At 34.1% G+C, this 15751-nt stretch overlaps 1 pseudogene; it reads left to right on the forward strand.

The window, feature by feature from the left end:
- The first annotated feature begins 11343 nt into the window (after positions 1-11343).
- On the forward strand, positions 11344-15276 carry LOC128155647 (uncharacterized; annotated as a pseudogene).
- Positions 15277-15751: the final 475 nt, after the last annotated feature.

Genomic DNA, 15751 nt, shown 5'->3' on the forward strand with positions numbered 1-15751 from the left:
GTATTTAATTTATTTTCCATAGAATAAAGATATTAGTATAGATCCTTACATATGTCATCTATACAATGTTAAATAAACAAAAAAATTCTACTTCCGGTGAGATATCTCGATTATCTCAGGAAGTTTTTTAAAACATATTTTGTACCCGCAAGTTCTCAGGTACTGTACGTGATCAAGACACCAAACTATCACTAATCATAGACATTTGATTGAAGATGTGTTTAAACAGTTTCATTTTGTCTTCCGTCACTTCCGGTCCACAGCGGAAGAGTTCAAACAAATCAAACTGTTTATCTGTTAAACTGTTTTTATTTGATAGTTTTAGCTATTTCGATGAATGATAATGTAAAGTAGGAAAATAAGATATAAAAAATTTAAATTTTATTAAGCACTTCCGTTTGTCCGTTTCCTGTCCCGAGACAAAAAAAATTATATCGACGAGATCTCAAAAACGGTAACGACTTCAACAACCAAACTTTGTAGGATTATAGACCTGTGTACGGACATGTGTTAACACTATTTTGTTTCATCCGGCGTAACTTCCGGTCGTCACAGGAAGTACACCAAATTCTGATTTTTTAAAAATATGTTGGTTATTTAGCATGGAAGTAACATTTTAGTTATAAAAATACAAGAGGTCATCCACACATGGTAAAAAAAACCTAAAAAAGATCTACTTCCGTGACACATCTCAAATATCTCAGGTAGCCTTCTTTTTTTTAAAAAAAACTACACCCAAGATCTCAGAAACTGTGAGAGATCAATAACAAATCTTGAATGGATAATGGACATTTGAATAAACAAGTGTTTAACGGGTTCTGTTTGGTCGTACGTCACTTACGGTTTTCACTCGAAGTGTTTAAGCAATAAAAGTTGTTTTTTTAACATTAGAATTTTTTTAACATTTTACTCAATGTGATGAACAAAAACGCATCATAGGTAAATGTACTAAAATACGTATTTACAATTTCTTAATCACTTCCGTTCGTTCGTTTCCGGGGCCGAGATAAAAACCTTTTCTCAACGAGATATTATAACTAACAAAAACTTGAACATCCAAACTTTGAGGAAAGACAAGGCAATGTATGAAGATATGTTTACTATGTTTTGTATGATCCGGCGTAACTTCCGGTCGTCACAGAAAGTACTAAAAAAAATGACGTTTTGTCTTTTTGTTTTATTTCTTGGGAATTCCTTAACAGTATACATTATATCCATTTTCTGTTTACAAGAGAAATGAACTTTTTGTACAGATTTATACATCAGGAACGGAAGACCTTTTTGTTGCTATAGCAACAAGAGTCTAGTTATTATTATTATTATTATTTTTTTTTGTCCGTTTTTTGTCCACAAGATTTCTCAGAGATGGCTGGATGGATTTTCTTGAAATTTTCAGGACTGACAGAAAATTATAATATCTCCAGGCGTTTTTTTCATTTTTTCAAAATTCACTTCCTGTCGTCCGTTTCCTGTCCCGCGACAAAAAGCTATGGACAATGAGATCTCAGAAACGATAAAGACTTGAACATCCAAACTTTGAGGGATGATAGACTTATAGTTGTAGATGTGTTTAAACTATTTTGTTTTGTTCGTCGTAACTTCCGGTCGTCACCGGAAGCTCTTCAAAAATTATGCTTTTACGCATTTAATATATTTCTCGGAGAATTGAAAAATAAGTATAAATGCTTACATATGTCATCTATCCGATGATTAATAAACATAAAAATTCTACTTCCGGTGAGATATCTCAAATATCTCATAAAGCCTTTTTTAAAGTAAATGTTTGAACCCCGAGATCTCAGAAACTGTAAGTGATCAAAACACGAAACTTACAGGGATGATAGACATTTGATAGAAGATGTGTTTAACCGTTTTTATTTGGTCGACCGTCACTTCCGGTCCACACAGGAAGAGTTCAAACAAATCAAGTTTTTTAAAAGTTTAACTTGATTTTTCAGAGATGCATGGATGGATTTTCTTGAAATTTATAGGACTGATAGAGAACGAAAATATCTCTAGGCATTTTTTTCATTTTTTCAAAATTCCCTTCCTGTCGTCCGTTTCCTGTCCCGCGACAAAAAGCTATGGACAATGAGATCTCAGAAACGATAAAGACTTGAACATCCAAACTTTGAGGGATGATAGACCTATAGTTGTAGATGTGTTTAAACTATTTTGTTTTGTTCGTCGTAACTTCCGGTCGTCACCGGAAGCACTTCAAAAATCATGTTTTTACGCATTTTATTTGTTTAACATAGAATTGAAATATAAGTATAAACGCTTTCATATGTCATCTATCCGATGATTAATAAACAAAAAAAAATTACTTCCGGTGAGATATCTCAAATATCTCAGGTAGTCTTTTTAAAACAAATATTATGACAGCGAAATCTCATGAAATGTAAGTGACCAAGACACGAAACTTACATGGATGATAGACATTTGATAGAAGATGTGTTTAACCGTTTTTATTTTGTGAACCATCACTTCCGGTCCACACCGGAGGAGTTCAAACAATCCATGTTGTTTAAGAGATTTACTGTTTTTGTTTGACAAAGTAAGACAAATTCATAGTCAATAAAGTTCTGTTGTGTAATGGTTAACAAACACTAACTTTCATTTTCATCGAACACTTCCGTTTGTCCGTTTCCTGTCCCGAGACAAAAAACCTTGATTCTTAGAGATCTCAAAAACGGTGACGACTTGAACAATCAAACTTTGTCGGATGATAGACCTATGTATGTACATGTGTTTACATTATTTTGTTTTGTTCGGCGTAACTTCCGGTCGTCACCGGAAGCACTTCAAAAATCATGTTTTTACGCATTTTATTTGTTTAACACAGAATTGAAATATAAGTATAAACGCTTTCATATGTCATCTATCCGATGATTAATAAACAAAAAAAATTGCTTCTGGTGAGATATCTCAAATATCTCAGGTAGTCTTTTTAAAACAAATATTATGACAGCGAGATCTCATAAACTGTAAGTGACCAAGACACGAAACTTACATGGATGATAGACATTTGATAGAAGATGTGTTTAACCGCTCTCATTTTGTGAACCGTCACTTCCGGTCCACACCGGAAGAGTTCAAACAATTGAAGTTGGTAAAGAGTTTAACTGTTTTTGTTTGACAATGTAAGACAAATTGATAGCCAATTAAGTCCTGTTGTGTAATGGTTAAGAAATACTTTCTTTCATTTTTATCGAACACTTCCGTTTGTCCGTTTCCTGTCCCGAGACAAAAAACCTTGATTCCTAGAGATCTCAAAAACGGTGACGACTTGATCAATTAAACTTTGTGGGATGATAGAAGTATGTATGTGCATGTGTTTACACTATATTGTAATCTTCGGCGTAACTTCCGGTCGTCACCGGAAGCACTTCAAAAATTTGGGGTTTTTTCATATTTTATTCATTTTACATAAAATGGAAATATCAGTATATAATCTTACATATGTTATCTATATAATGTAAAATTAGCAAATAAACTTTACTTCCGGTGAGATATCTCAAATATATCTCTGTAGCTTTCCTTTTTACAAATTTGATGTCCGCGAGATTTTTGTCACTGTAAGTGATTGAGACACGAAGCTCTCATGATTGATAGAAATTTGATTGGGGATGTGTTTAACGACTCTAATTTTGCCAACTGTCACTTCCGGTTCTTACTGGAAGGGTTCAAACAAATCATGTTTTTAACAAGTTTAACTGACTTTCTCAGGTGTTTCATCTAGCCTGATAAACAGTGATGTACGCTTAGCAAATGTACGAGAAATACCAGCTTTTGTTTTTATTAATCACTACTGTTTGTCTGTTTCCGGTCCCGAGACAAAAAATATTGTTTCAAAGAGATCTTAGATTTGGCAGAGACGTGAACAACCAAACCTTGAGGAAAGATTAATTTATGATTGTACAAATGGTTAACATTTTTGTTTAGATCGGCGTTGCTTCCGGTCGTCACAGAAAGTACTTCAAAAACTGATTTCTTTTTCATTTTCGTTGTTTTACATGTAAGTAACGTCTGGATATATCATTCACAATAATTATCATATCTACTTTTTTTCTATGTGAGAGAAGCAATGTCTCACAGTTAAATTGATACATGTATATCAAAACGGAAGACCTTTTTGTTGCTTTTGCAACAAGTGTCTAGTTTTAACTTCAATTCTACTGCTCATTTCATTATTTTCCATTCAATTTTTACATGGTCCCATAAAGGTGGGGAGGGGCAACTCGATGTTAATTCAATTTTTTGCCCGACCCCCCACATTTTGGCGCACTAAAGATTTTTCTGATGCTACGTGCCTGTTTAATAAATATCAGAAATCTTGTCGCTGCAGAGTGAGAATAGATAAGTGTAACTTCTAATTTGCGATTACTTCTGAAAATATGTAAAGAAAAAATTGGTGAAGGGTTGTTCCTTGTTCTATTAACATTATTTAAAAAGTTATCACAGGGTAAAATTTGGACTTAAATTCAATATCAATTAATTTTTTGGACTATTCATTTTTAATTAATTTAATATCTTAAATGAGAGCACTGGTTAATTTTTTTTCTGGTTGCTGATTGCTTGGATACATATACTGTGTAATTCTAAAAGCTAAAGCCTGTTAATCGAACTTCCCTGTAGAGCTGAAGTTCTGCAGCAATCTTTCCACAATAATGACCAGTCATTTATATTCAATGTGTTGTAGTTATAAAATATGTGGCAAATTTAATACCGTTATACCTTGATTAAAAAATAAACAACATGTGTAGTTTATATTCAAGTTAATAATTTGATTAACTTGCGGTGGCATAATCATACAAAGTAGTTTCCCTTTTTAATGGAGTGGTGTCACCTTTGTTGAAGTACCATAAGTCCCAAAATAACCATTAACAGAGTACGAGGTAGTAAAATAAATGTTGCCTAGAAGCCTCGGGCTCGTAATACGGGAAATCATGTTCATTAAAAAACTATAGAGCTGCTGATTATGGCTAGGTGGTTAGCAAAAATTTGCCAAAACAAATCTAAACTGCGAAATCATCAATCTCTTGCATTTTTTCTCAACAGTTACTCCCAACAGTCATTTAAATCCAATTTATGCACATCCGATTTTAAGGTGCCTCACTACACCTTGAAATATTCTCAAATCAGCAGAAAATTACTTGATTATGATAGAAAGCATGATGGATAGGAAGTATTTATGTCAAATACGCGAAAAAATGTGCACTTGGAAAAAAAAAAACATTTAAATCGCCATCTTGTGACGTAGTATCTTAAAAAGTATAAGTCTAGGTGTAGTGAAGTATCTTAAACAGCGGCCATTGGCAAGTCTGCGTGACATCACATTTACTGCAGAACTAAATACTCGGAACACACTCGAAGGAAGATATAAAGATCTAGGTAGTCCGAAAGTTACTGAAAGCATGAAGGGAAATCTTGGTCTGCGGGTAAAAGCTTTCCACAAAGCATTAGAGGGACACTGTTTGATATTTACGGGTCAGTGTGGAACTAGAAAAACCTACATATTAAGGTAATGCATACAACTGATATGCATAAACAACTGAATATTAACGACACTATTTTTATTTACTTATTCCTCTCTGTACTGAGTGCACAAGGGGAAGTAGCAGTGAAGAATGACGCCTTTTCGCTAGAATTGGTTTTGTTGGACATGAATTTCACAATTTTGGTAGAGGGCCTCATGGACATCATAATCATGCATTTAGTTTTTAACAAATATATATGGGAGTAGAAAAAGATTTTCTAAGATTTAATACATTTTAACTATATGGCCATATTGGCCCCATCCTAGAGGCTGAAGCCCTGACCCAGGGGTCATGAATTTCACAATTTTGGTAGAGGGCCTCGTGGACATCATTATCATGCATTTAGTTTTTAACAAATATATGTGGGAGAAGAGAAAAAGATTTTCTAAGATTTAATACATTTAAACTATACGGCCATATTGGCCCCACCCTAAAGCCTGAACCCATGACCCAGGGGTCATGAATTTCACAATTTTTGTAGAGGGCCTCATGGACATCATAACCATGCATTCAGTTTTTTCCTCACATGTGTAAAAGTAGAGAAGAAGATTTTTGAAAATTTGGCTTTTTTGCATATTTGGCCCCGCCCGTGGCACCCCAGGGGTGGTAGAGCCATGAATTTCACAATTTAGATTCTTCTTACCATAGAGATGCTTCACACCAAAAATGGTAACGATTGGCCTGGTAGTTTTCAAGAAGAAGTTAAAAATGTAAAATTGTTAACGCACAACGACGGACGAAGAGAGTTTCCATTATTGTCTCAAATTTATTGTCCTCCATAGAGAGAATTGGTTGCCTTGTTAAGCAAAATATTTCAACAATATGTGTAGTATGTTTAAGAAGTCTTATGCTTACTTCAAGGTTAGGAGTTTTGAGGGTGGATTTGTAGGACTTCATAAGGTACAGCATGCACTGTACCTGTACGGCCAGTTCATTTCTCAACTTGGATGGTAGTGTGAGATGGATGTGATCTTCTGTGGGTTTTTTATGAATAGAGAATCCACCTTGAAAGTTAATTATAACTGACGCTCACTTACCAGTGCTCCCAGATAATGCAGTTGTTTTCTAGCAACAAATATCTTCAGCCTTTGTCTTGTGTTTCAATTTACTTGGTTCTGTGTTGTTACGTATTTTTTTCATACAATGCATCATATCTTGAATGTATACTATCTTGTGCTGGGAAAAGAATATGTCACTAAACACAAAGTCAGAGCTTCTGGGGGTCTAAGGGTGGGGAACAACATTCCTGCAAAGGACTGTGTGCGGTTTTATGCATGTTTTGCCCCCAAAATCAAAGTTATAGAAAGAGCTTTAAAAATAAGGTGGAAGAAAGTTAATATCATATTGGAAATAAAGGTGTAAAAGGTTATCACCAGTGACGTCATAATGTAGACATGACGGCATGAAAATTGCATAAATTGGTGTTTTGTAGCAAAATATGGGCGTTTTCCAATTGTTTTTCGACTGGGGAACATCGAGCGCAGGCTTGCTCAAGTACCATTTTTAGTATAATGTGTATAAATATCTGAAGAAAAAAACATATCTTAAAAACATACTTGAGCAGACCTGCGCTCTATACTTCCGAATGCAAAATATAGAGCAAAAATGAGAATATTTTCCCTTTTTTTTTTGCAAATTTGCAAGAATTAGGTAATTTATGTGACGTCATAGATAAACAGCGAATGAGCAATGATGACTAAAATCAAGATTAAAGTTATAGGAATTCTCTATACGATGAATTGTGAAGATTTTATTTTGATACGATACTATTTAAAAATTGGTTGAAATCGGGGGCAGGTATTTGACCATACCGCACATAGTCCTTTTCTGTTGGTGGAGGCTCCATCTGTCCACATGCACATTCCTGTCCCCAAGCATATCGACACATTTTCAAAATACATTGTTTAGCTATAGTTGTTGTGCTCTCCCTGGATTGGAGCCGAAATACACCACTGCCCACCGTTGAAAAGAAATGTCACCTTGTCAATTACTACTCTGCTGTTATGATAATGACACAAGGAAATTCTGCTATTATGAGAATGAACTAATGATAATGTTACAATTGCATATAATTTAGGCCTTAAACATTATAAATATAGTAAATTTAATAAACATTAAACACAATTTACCTGAATCCAGTAAATTCATGAAAAACGAATTGGATTACATTTGTCGCTAGTTTCATTTCTTTCCCTTGCAAATAATGTCGATGTTGTTATTTGTCCACAAATCCCACCAGATCCCATGCGTCCGCGGACTTGGTGATTATTAAATCATCCTGGGTGGCCATCTCGTCAATAATAAGTCTCCCAAAGTCAATAACATTCTGTTTTTCCATTTCTTTATTCATCCACAGTAAATTGTCCTCACAAAATCCTGGACTTTGTTTGACGGAATTTTTGTAGTAGCGAATAATCGCTTGGATGGCAGTTGTAAGAAATTCGATTTCTTTAAATCTTCATACGCCTTTAGGGGATCAAATGTAAAGAGTTCAACAAAGTCTTATAATTTTAGGGTCCCTGTGTCGCTGATGCTTTTCCAAATCTGTCCGCGCACAATTCTGCAACTGAGATCGTAACAAAAGTCCAAAATTCTCAGGCAATCCCTCTTGTTTCTAAACGATATTGATCAGCTTTTCAATGTCCTCCTGATCATCACTGTTGAGAACAATTTGTTCCACATTTACCGTCGACACTAAGTTTGAGTTACTCTCACAGTCTTTGTTTAAGTCTTTGCGAGATGTTGACTTGCCCAAATGAATGTTCTGATCAACTTCTCTCAATGCACGTTTCTTCACCGGGGAATCCTTCTTTTGTGTATGTTCCGTTAGAATAGAGCGTTGAGTTATCAGTGTCTCTGGATTCAGATTCCTCACCTGTACTGAAATCTCGGTTCTTCTTTCTGTGGTTTTGTACCCTGGATATGTTACAGGAGGGGCATGCATCCTGTTTGCAAACCATTCTATAAACACATTACAATATTGTGACCTCATTATGGATGTTTGGTCGGTTTGATGTGAAGCTGAGAATTTCTCTTCTTTAAATGTTTTTGGAAAGTAATCATTATCTTTCCTAAATCCTTTACACAGATTCAGATTTGAAATTAAATGTACAATTCCATCTACATTTGTCTGCGTAAGAGGAACAGCAAAGGATATTGCTAACTTTTTCCCGTCAATTTGAATCGAGAAGTTATTTGGTTAAATACAACCAAACAGTTTAACTGTTTGCTATTCCGTATGTATGGCAACGGACACGTAAATCCAAAGATTCTTGCAGTCTCTGCAACTTTACACATTGATAGTAATCGTACAAACTTATGCGGCTTGTAATTGTTCTTGGACTTAGGTTCTTGAACATGATTCCTTTTTATCCTTTTGTCACTCTAGAACACATGGATTCCACATCATACAATCTTCTGATAAGTTTGCCCAAAGTATCTAGAGTACATAATGTAGGTGTATTGGTGTGAATTACTTTTACACAGGCTTTATGAATATCCTGGAGACTGACAAACAATCCATTCGTATTTTCTAAATTCAGAGCCAACCTTAAATATGTAATATGAGAAAATTTAGGATTTATTTATCGAAATCATATTAGTTTTCAGTAACAGATATGGTGAACTTTTTTAGAAAAATACAGATAAAGATGTTAAAGGGGCGGCCATATGCACACTTTTTGTTTCCCCCTCTATTCTGTCTTTCAAGTCAGAAAAAAATAAACAATCTGTCTCAGTTCATTTTGAGAATGAAATGAATACTGTTATTCTGGTTCTGCAGGGGCATGTATTTAATTAAATGATTTTACTATACAAAATCTGTCGTTTCCCAACACCTTTAAATTCAATCAGTCGTCCTTTAATAAACAGTTTTTTTTATAAATGTATATGGAGTAGTGTTTCATTTAAAAAATAAAATGCTTTCTTTGTTGATTATACGGTATATGAAGGTGGCGACATTGCAGAAAAAATACATAACATAACCCGCTTACGCGGGAATAAAAATATGGAATACTTTGGTAAAAACGTTAAAGTAATTATGATCCTGGGTAATATACTTGAACCATTTCAGAAATGAACAGTTCACCGGGATTTGAACTTGGTTTGTCACATGATCATGTGAAACTCGAAGAGCTTCTCAGAAGATTTGATCAAGTATTAAGTTCATAACCTGGTGAACTTTTCAACATTGCTCTTTATTACTTACTGGTATATTTTTGTTTGAAAAGGCAGAATTCTTAATATAACCCTGTTTCTAGATTTGCGCATAAAACAAAACAAATTAATAATGGATCATTTGCGAGTACTATTAAATGTATACCATATATCATTTAATATATAGAATCTGTTGCTCAATTTTTAAAATAACAACTGAAAAATTATTTTTCTGTTCAATTTCAGGTGAAGTTAGAACGTAGTACGTCTCTCCTGCTTCAAAGAACCTTGTGTTGAAAGAGGGTGCCAAGGTTATTCTAATTAAGAATGTTGCAGATGGCATGAAGGGAGCCATTCATAAACTTCAACAATCATAGATTTTAATGGAAAACTGGTTGAGGTACCAAATGTAAGTTTGATGTTTAATAAAGTAATAAAGTTTGATGTTTTCGACCCGCAGCAACGCGAGAGACAGGACCCAGGTTTCTGTAATATTAGCCTTTGCATTGACAGTACATAGAGCTCAGGGGCCACCCCCCATAGGTAATTTCGCCACATATGATTCTGATATGAAGTTCTTTTCATATAAGAATCATATCAAAATCACAAAAGAATGATATAAAAATTGATTCATATAAGAATTATATAATCCCTATCATATGATTCTGATATGATTTGAATTATATGATAACTACTTCATATGAGAATTATATCATAATAAAATCATATCAAAATTATATAAGATTCATATCATAATTATATGATTGTGATTTACATCAAAACAGTTCCAAGGAAAATGTATGAAAATCATTTTAGATACCATCGAATTAATTGCGGCATGATGATTATTGGTTTGATATGAAAATTTGTTTGAAATTATAAGCGAATTAAATATTTATACTCTGTCCCGAGTTTTTGCTTCCACCACTTTTTGCTTTATATTTCAATAATAGTAAATACCTTTGTGCTCAAACTACGTTCATCCACTAATATGAAAAATGTCCAAATTATCTGTTTTGAAACGCCCCCTCTACCGCTTCAGGTTTCAATACACATCCAAAAATTGAAAGTCTACGGAGATTTTGCATTGCATCAGCCATTAATAAGCCCGGATGATAATGTTAAAAAATTGCGCGATGTATTCCGAGTGTATTCCGAATGGAGAAAATATGTAAACATTTCCCATTACAAATCTCCGTAAGAAAATTGTTTACGTTCCTGTGAAATTTTATGAGTGAAAAGGGAGAATTGTTCAATGAAGATATCATGGATATATTCCTTTCCATAGATTTCAGTTGTATTTCTTTCACAGGTATGTGTATTTTTATTAAAAATCATCAAAAATTGATGGAAGCAATAACTTGGGACATACTTTTTTTTTTTATAATAAGTGGATTTCTATTGCTTTCAAGTAAAGTAGGTAAACAGCGTAGACATCTAAATTACTTCCTATATTTTTGTTTAATGAATAAAATCACTATTGATAAAAGACATATAGAATAAAATATATTTTTTACGAATTATATAATCAACTTTAGCCAGGTGTAAACAATTCCGAAATAAAAACTGAATCGGCTTCGATTTTGTCGTTCACATGTATACGTCATATTTTTACGTCACGAACGCAGAAGAGATCAGAAACTCACGCTTCCACGTCGTCATTAGTGATGCTGTTGCTATCTTTGCTCAGCCAATCAGAATCGCGGAATATTTGTCGGCCATTACCTCCGACAATAAACATCATGTCGGAGGTTAGCATTTGTTAAAATTTCTATTATGGTGAAGACCAGTGCGTGGGGACGATGCAACAGCGATACCAGGCGTCCTGAGAGAATACAGGGAGTGCATTTTATTCCATTTCCCAAGCCCAAAACGCAGAAAGACAGATGCCTGAGATGGATTAAGGCATGTGGGAGACCACACTACCAGCTAAATGAGAGCAGAATAAATCGACACACGTTTGTGTGTACAAAGGTGAATATTACATTTTCTCGGTAAATGAAATAATGTAAAATTTCATATGTCTTAAAACACCATATAGGCCAAGAAGTCATTATGATAAATGAGAGAGAGAGAAAGAGAATGTGTATATGATCATATCCGTTCCCCGTTCCTTAAATTAAAATTGTAATATAGTAGAAAAAACACTCATAAGATTGTCATGTAAGTCCCCTTCCGTAAAATAAAACCAGAATGGCCAAACAAATCTGACAAGCAGATAAAATAAGTAGGAATATTCAAGATGAATACTTGTACATTAAACTTGTCAACAGATTCCAAGTTTCTTATTTGATCATCATATTTTTGTCTACAAGTATAATGATCATGGTATGATAATTATTTATCAAAACCATCCATGATCGTTTGTTCACTGTCTTCAGTGTATGTATGATCATAAATTATGACTGAGAATTCTATTTTAGCATTTTGTGGATCCCAGTGGTCCCACTGAGGAATATCCAGATCCAATACCTTCTGATGGTTCAAACATTAGAAAAGAGGGGTCATTGGAGAGAACGAAGCGGGTTGGTCTTATTTTTTTTTTCAAAGAGAATACCATCACACAATAGGTTATATATTTTTTTCTTGTTATTATAGTCTGTCCCAAGTTATTGCTTCCATCACTTTTTGATGATTTTTAATAAAAATAAACATACCAGTCAATTAAGTACAAATTCAGATTGATAAAAAGGAAAAAATCCAAGATTTCTTCATTGATATACATAATTTGTTTTTACCTGGAGAATCTCACAAGAACGAAAACAAATTTCTTATGGAGATTTATAATGGAAAATGTTGACAACTTTTCTCCATTTGGAAGTACTTGTGACACCTCGCACAATTTTTTACCTTTATCATATGAGATACTTTTATATGGTCTGCAGTGCAAAATCCCTGTAGACTTGTTATTTTGGGCTGTGTATTGAAACCTTAAGCAATAGAGAGGGCGCTTCAAAACAGCTAGGGGATCTGGATTTTTTTCACTCTAGTGAATGGATGTACACATGTACTTTGGGCAGAGAGGTATTTATGATTTTCGAAATATTACGCAAAAAGTGGTGGAAGCTGAAACTTGGGACAGAGTATAATAATCTTATCCCATTCAATTTGATATGAATACTACATGTACTTCCTTTATAATGAATGAAATTTTAATTTGTAAATTTATGATAGATTTTAAAACAATACTGAAGTTAAACAATTATTCATAATTAAACATTTTATTTACAGGCCATACCATAATATTCAACAAAATTCACATACAACAACTGCAAGTGATACATGTACAACCTCGCCTAAAGAATGTATTGATGAGATTGGGGAGTCGTCATTGGATAGGGAGCCAACTCCAGCTGAAAATTGTTTTGAGGGGCTATCATTACTTGCAGGTAATATGCTTCTTTAAGAAGGAAACAGCAAAGAATTTATAAAAGAAAGACAGCTTTAGAAGCATGGCTGTCATGAATGAAACATCAGGGAAAATTCGTTCAACAAGCATGTCCTTTGTTGTGTAGACTATAAATTCACATCATGGTGCACCAGACACAAGTAATTGTCCCTGTACTTGAACATAATGATCATGATTCCTGTTTATTGATATCAGACCATTTTCCTCTTTTAGCATGAAATTTTTTATCTGAGAACAAGCTTCAGAAATTGACAAATCTCTGGCTAAATATGGACATTTAATTTCAAAAATCCCACACTCTCCATTTTCACACAGTTTACCATCAGGAGTTGCAGCAAGAAATGGGAATGCATTATTGATAATCAGTCCACAATCATGAAGGTGTGCATTTTGGACTGATTTGAGTTTTGCTAATTTCTCCCTGGCCAGTTTTTCCCTACTTAATCCATATTCTGTAGCTGCAGACTTTGTCGATGATTTACTTTGAAAAAGGGAGTTTAACAGCAAATCATTTGGTTGTTTCTTCCTTTTTACAACTCGATGCATCTGTGATGCTGTGATGCGGTTTGCCCGATATTTAAACCAGACAGGATTTTCATATTGGTTCCTTGTTGTTTTTTCTATGTCTTCTGGATTAGAGGGGATCAGTTCTTCTGTTAGTAATTCCTTGTACCATGGGGGGAGTTTCACAACTGATGTCTGTGGAAAGGTAGTATTTCCACAATACATTAACACTCCATCATTCACTCGTATGCCCTTTGATTTTGACTGAAATTAATTAGGCACCAATTTTGAACATGTTGAAAATAATTTTTTTAACAATTGGTTTTAATCAAGTTCGCATCAGTAATTATATTGTTTGTACATGTGTTTAAAGAAATATATCAATGCAATGGAAACTTTCAAGTTTGCATCTAATATAAAATCATTATAGAATACATGAATAGGTATTTAAGTGGCAAATTTTATTTGTATCTTAATGCTATTAAACATTTAATTTGGTCCACAGATTCATGTCAGATAGACCACCTAATGCAGAAAAAGCTACAAGAGACAGAGGAAAAACTTCATCATCAGACAGTTCTTAACCAGCATTTAAACTTACAATTATCAACCGTTCGAAATCAACCAGAAGTTCAAATTGAAGGCCTCAATATTGAAAAAATTATTCAGCAAGAGAAGAAAATCACTGGTTTATTTTTCTACTACACTAACCTTAAACATTCAACTTTTGTAACTTTGTACAACATTTTAACTGAACAACAAATGCCAGTATTCCCAAAGAAAAGGAAAGATGTGAAGACTATGAAACCAGAAACTCAACTACTATTAACTCTGATGCGACTTCGCCATAACTTTGGATTGAAAGACCTAGCTGCTCGGTTTTTGATATCAACTCAGTCTGTGAGTGAAATATTTTCTGCGTGGATTGAACATATGTATTTCATCCGTGGATCCATACCAATATGACCACACAGAAATGACATAATTCGAAATATGCCTTCGCAATTCAGAGTAGAATTTCCTGACACTTTAGCCATTATTGATTGCACAGAACGTAAGACCCAAAAACCGTCGTCGTTAAAATTACAGTCACAGATGTACTCTGATTATAAGTCAGCAACAACCCTGAAAGGACTGGTAGCATGTGACCCCATGGGCAACATAATTTTTGTAAGTGAGCTGTTTACAGGATCAATGTCTGATGTAGAAATTACAGCAAAGAGTGGGTTTTATAAACTCTTGGAGCAGCTCATTTTAACAGGATATATTCATCATGGAGATTCTATTATGGCCGACAAAGGTTTCACGATATCTGGTGAACTTCAGAATGTTGGATTGCATCTAAACTTGCCATCTTTTGTGAATTCGGGTATTCAAATGTGTCAGGCAGATGTAGAAATTACACAAAAAATTGCAGCCCATCGTATTCATGTTGAAAGGGGAATTAGGAAAATAAGAACCTTCAAAATATTGTCTGGTTGCATTCCTACTAGTCTGTTTGGATCAATTAATAAAATCTGGACCGTTTGTGTACTACTAACTCTGTGGCAGAATCCGGTGTTGAAAAATAAGTGATTTTTTTTGCTTAATAAAAAACATGTATTTGATATGTACAATCTTGATTCTTGAATTGAACATGTATGTATTGAATATATATGGTTACATACATGTATGTCTTATGTTGATTCTTTCTGTTGGATGATTATGTGTGAGCAGTGTATTGTATTACACACCTGATAGCTGAGAGCTGACCCAAGCTTCACATCACCAAATTCACTTTTTATTGTTTGACTTTGATATTGGTAGTCCATCCAATGACTTCAGCATTTGATGTGTTCGTTCTGTCAACTCGGGTACTCTATTGTTATATTAATTCAGATGTGATTGAATCAGGCGATGATTTTTACAACAGAATTAATAAAATTTACAATTTATCAGATAATTCATATACCTGGATTTAATTTCTTTTGGAAGAACTGGACCTTTTTTGTGAGTTTCCTTAGCTTTAACAACCAACACTTCATTTATTGAAACAGGCTGTATTTTATTTCCTCTTGGTATATTCCATTGCTGGGGAAGGCTTGTACAAGATTGCTCGGTGGGGACATCCTTAAGACCAAGAACTTTGAACTGTTGTATACAT

This window comes from Crassostrea angulata, chromosome 7 (genome assembly GCF_025612915.1).
Source record: "Crassostrea angulata isolate pt1a10 chromosome 7, ASM2561291v2, whole genome shotgun sequence".
NCBI lineage: Eukaryota > Metazoa > Mollusca > Bivalvia > Ostreida > Ostreidae > Magallana > Magallana angulata.